This window comes from Gopherus flavomarginatus, chromosome 11 (genome assembly GCF_025201925.1).
Source record: "Gopherus flavomarginatus isolate rGopFla2 chromosome 11, rGopFla2.mat.asm, whole genome shotgun sequence".
Classification (NCBI taxonomy): Eukaryota; Metazoa; Chordata; order Testudines; family Testudinidae; genus Gopherus; species Gopherus flavomarginatus.
Genome location: NC_066627.1, coordinates 9,061,515 through 9,066,273, shown reverse-complemented (window position 1 = coordinate 9,066,273; position 4,759 = coordinate 9,061,515).

Here is a 4,759-nt window from a genome sequence, read left to right as displayed (position 1 = left end):
TTTAATAACTAAACAGTGGAATAATTTCCGCATAACCCTTAAAAAGTAGAACCCATTAAAACCTGGCCTGCCTATAGAACAAAAAACACAAGAAAATATGGGGGTAATTCCTCTGTTTTGCCTGCAATCAGCAAGGGTATTTGTAAAAGAAAGGAATCTTTTAAGTAATAAGCAATGCCATCCCAAAAGGGGTAGAAAAATGTTATTTTGGTCTTTCAGATAATCCAAAGTACTGTATAATGGGCTATGTGTATGTGTCAAGTATCAGAGGGTAGCCGTGTTAGTCTGGATCTGTAAAAGCAGCAAAGAATCCTGTGGCACCTTATAGACTAACAGACGTTTTGGAGCATGAGCTTTCGTGGGTGAATACCCACTTCCTCAGATGCATGTGAGGAAGTGGGTATTCACCCACGAAAGCTCATGCTCCAAAACGTCTGTTAGTCTATAAGGTGCCACAGGATTCTTTGCTGCTTTTATGTGTATGTGTTAATTCTTGGGGGAAAGTGTTTAAAAAGTGTTAGCAACCCACCAGAAGACAAATGTAAATGTAATGTAAGTACTGTGTTTACCAATAATCACATTTACTATTTACCACAATAACAACAAAAGAGTCTCAGCTTACTGTAAGCACTGATTTAGCTCAGCTCTCTATCAATCTTGGCATTGAATGGCAAACAGTTACCAATCATCTGTTAAAAGGTAAAAAGGTAACATAGTTCCTAGAAAAAAAATGTGGAAAATTGGACCATTCATATTATACACACAAATGGGGACATGTTAAGAATTGCCACTGCAGAAAAACATAACAGCCTACCATTGGTATAACATATTTTCTGGATGGTCTCCCACAACTACTGGCATACTAATGTTACTACCCCTAATTGTGTTTTTGGTTTTAAATTGTATGTGTTTAATTGAAATGTTTAAAATGTGCTAGTGGATAAAACAAATGTATGAAAAGCTAAAGCCACAGGCCCAAATCACCTCTCAGTATTTTCTATTACGTGGACTAAATAAGAAGTGACACTGGCGATTAATAATCTTAGTATCAAAAGGGGGATATGTAGGAGCAGGATTTTATAATGTCCCATAAGTAATAAAGTATGATTTGATTTCATCCTGCTAGCCACCTTTTTTAAATAGCAGAAAGAAATGACCCCCTGGGACTATAAGATTCGGATTTCCCATATGCATTACAAATTGGGCCCTCTCTAACTCTTTGTTTTACGATTTAGGTAGTAAGAGACAGGATTCTCTATTGTGTCTATGTTAAGTAAATTAGAGAAACACTGAAGACCTGGGTCTCAATGTAATTTGTCTTGGTTATTAATTGTAAAACTTAGCAAGGTTTAATTTGCAATGCTTTTTTGCTCAATATAAAATACTACTGTTTGTATTCTCAATTTATTTGTGTGAATGAGGAATGAATGCATCAGGAAAAGATAAAGGTGTCAAGGCCATTGTTATAGCCAAAGTCAAGGAAGAAGTAGTAAAGAGACTTAAAGAACATCAAAGAATCACCAGGCACTGGTTACTACCCCAATGGCTGTTAAACTGTCTGGCATCTCAGAGTGGATACATGCTTCGCTGTGTAAAAATGCACCACCCCCAGTGAACCAATCATCACCTCAGGACTCCAGATAAAGACGTAGAGGAACAGCCTGCAATACCTTACAATCTACTTTCTCATAAGGGTTGCCAGAAGCAGACGACAACCTAAAGCAAGGCCCAAGAAGAAGCAGTAGTGAGCCTAGCGCCTGCTGCCTGGTGGACATAAAACTGTGACTGCGGTTTCCTCAGTTGAGGTTGTCAGAACCAGAAGGGCCCTGCCTCCAACATGTGCCTCTGGTGGTGCCTGTTCCTCAACTGCTGATGTCTTAAGGTCTGGGGAGTCCACAACAATGGCAATTCTTTTATCCAGCAGCAAGTTTGGATAGCTCAGACCCTTATTATTTCTAAATGCTGGGTCTGCAGCAACATCCCAGCCCACTGTTAAGCTGGTGTTCCTGTCCAGGCCATTCCACTCAATTCCCCAGACCTCACTGGAGGACCTCGTCCGTTTAACACAATATGGAACAGTAATGACACCTGGGAAGAGGCTATTGGCAGTTCCTTTATCCCACTTGGGGGAGTAATACACCAGGCAAAAAGGCTCCTGAGGTTACAACCAGTAGTTAAAATAATGGCAAATAAAACTGGAGAAAGTTTAAGAGCCCTGGCCAAAGAAACAGGGGCGATCTGACAGGTGGCCCTCCAAAACCGTCAGGCATTAGACATAGTGCTGGCGGCCAAAGGAGGGACCTGTGCTCTCATTGGAAAACAATGTTGTCTGCTTGTACCTGACGCTAGCAATGAGGTAATAGATGGCGCTAGACACTTAGAACAAATCACATATCTTCCCCAAGTAGAGCCGAGTTCTTTATGGAAGTGGCTAAGTAACCTGTTCAATTTCTCTGGCATAGGAAACTGGTTGTTTCAGGGAGCCCTAACTATCCTGTTTGGAATCTTAGTGATTTTTGTATGCTTTCAGTTAATCTCCTGTTGTATCCAGAATTGTGTCACCCAGGTGACTGCCCCAAAACAGAGTGCTAATATGATGATTTTGAATATTGGTGATGAACAAAGAGATAAGGAACAGTTAATTTGTGGAACCCAGTAATTATTGGTCATGGCATGCGCTTGACCCAAAGGACGGATTGTGAAAGTAGAATCAATTATATTGTGAAAATAGAAAGGATTAAAGAAATGCTGTCTGTACCTTTTAGCAAAATTGTTGGAATGCTGCAATCCAGGTGTCAGGAATACAGACATTAACATAGAACAATTGCACAATTTAAGGGCAATTGGTGAAGTATTCACCTTAGATCGATAAGAGTTAGTAAGGAAGTAGGATATGCATGCTGTGCCCCAGGTGAATTTTACTGTTTTGCTTTCTTTGTCCCTTTGTCTAATTCTCGCTCTTTTATCTGTATAAATAAGATAGCTTGTGTCTTGCATGGTGCTCACATTATTTGGATGTTATTAGCAGAGAGCTGTGCTAATAAAACAGTGTGGTCTGACAAACTGCGGCCTTGGCTACACTGGCACTTTACAGCGCTGCAACTTCGTGCTCAGGGGTATGAAAAAACACCCGTCTGAGCGCTGCAAGATACAGCGCTGTAAAGCCTCAGTGTAATCAATGCCGCAGCACTGGGAGCGCGGCTACCAATGCTGCAAGCTACACCCGTAGAGGATGTGGTTTACGTGCAGCGCTGGGAGAGCTCTCTCCCAGTGCTGGTGCTCCGACCACACTCACACTTCAAAGCGCTGACGCGGCAGCGCTTTGAAATTTCAAGTGTAGCCATACCCTGTGAGTCCTGAGTCTAACTTTGACAGGAGCAGACGTTCAAGCGGGGGCAGGGCGCTGCCTTCCCTCCCCAGCTCTGCGAGGGGACTGGGCAGCGGTCGTTCCTGCAGGGATGGGGCATTGGGTTCCCTTCCCAGCTCTGTGAGGGGACTGGGGAGCAGATGATCCTGCGGGGGTGGGGCGCTGCCTCCCCACCCCAGCTCTGTGAGGGGACTGGGGAGCGACCGTTCCAGCGGGGGCAGGGCTCTTCCTTCCCTCCCAGGCTCTGTGAAGGGACTAGGGAGCGGCCATTCCTGGGGTGGCACCGTGCTGCCTTCCCTCCCAGGTTCTGTGAGGAGACTGGGGAGCCGCCGTTTCAGGGGAGTTGGGGCGCTGACTTCCCTCCCCAGCTGTGCGAATGGACTGGGGGGTGGCCGTTCCTGCGTGGGCGGGGCGCTCGGTTCCCTCTCCAGCTCTGCCAGGGGTTGGGGAGCGGCCGTTCCAGCGGGAGCGAGGTGCTGCTTTCCCTCCCCAGCTCGGCGAGGGGCCTGGGGAGCGGCCGTTCCTGCTGGGGCGGCGCGTTGCCTTCCCTCCCGGGTTCTGCAAAAGGACTGAGGAGCGGCCATTCTTGCGGGGGCGGGGTGCTGCCTCCCCTTCAAACTTCTTCCAGGGGACTGGGTAGCGGCCGTTCCTGAGGGAGAGGGATGCTGGGTACCCTCCCTGGCTCTGCGATGAGACTAGGGAGTGGCCATTCCCTCGGGGGTGTGGCACTGCCTCCCCTCCAGCTCTGTGCGGGGACTGGGGTGCGGATGTTTCTGCGGGGGCCAAGCGCTGCCTTCCCTCCCCGGCTCTGCAAGGGGACTGGGGAGCGTTCGTTCCACGAGGGCGGGGTGCTGGTGTCCCTCTCCAGCTCTGCGAGGGGACTGGGGAGCCGCCGTTACTGCAGGAGCAGGGCGCTGCCTTCCCTCCCCGGCTCTGCAAGGGGACTGGGGAACCGCAGTTCCAGCGGGGGCGGGGCCCTGGGTTCTTGTCCGAGCTCTGCGAGGGGACTGGGGAGCGGTTGTTTTGGGGGGGCGGGGCGCTGACTTCCCTCCCAAGCTCTGCCAGTGGACTGGGGAGCGGCCATTCCTGCGGGGGCGGGGCGTTCCCTCCCCTTCAAAGTTCTGTGAGGGGACTGGGTTGAGGCCATTCCTGAGGGAGAGGGATGCTGGGTACCCTCCCTGGCTCTGCGAGGGGACTAGGGAGCGGCCATTCCCTCGGGGGTGTGGCGCTGCCTCCCCTCCCCAGCTCTGCCAGGTGACTGGGGAGCGGCCATTCCTGCAGGAGTGGGACACTGCCTCTGCTCTTCAGCTCTGCGCGGGGACTGGGGTTTGGATGTTTCTGCGGGGGCGAAGCGCTGCCTTCCCTCCCCGGCTCTGCGAGGGGACTGGGGAG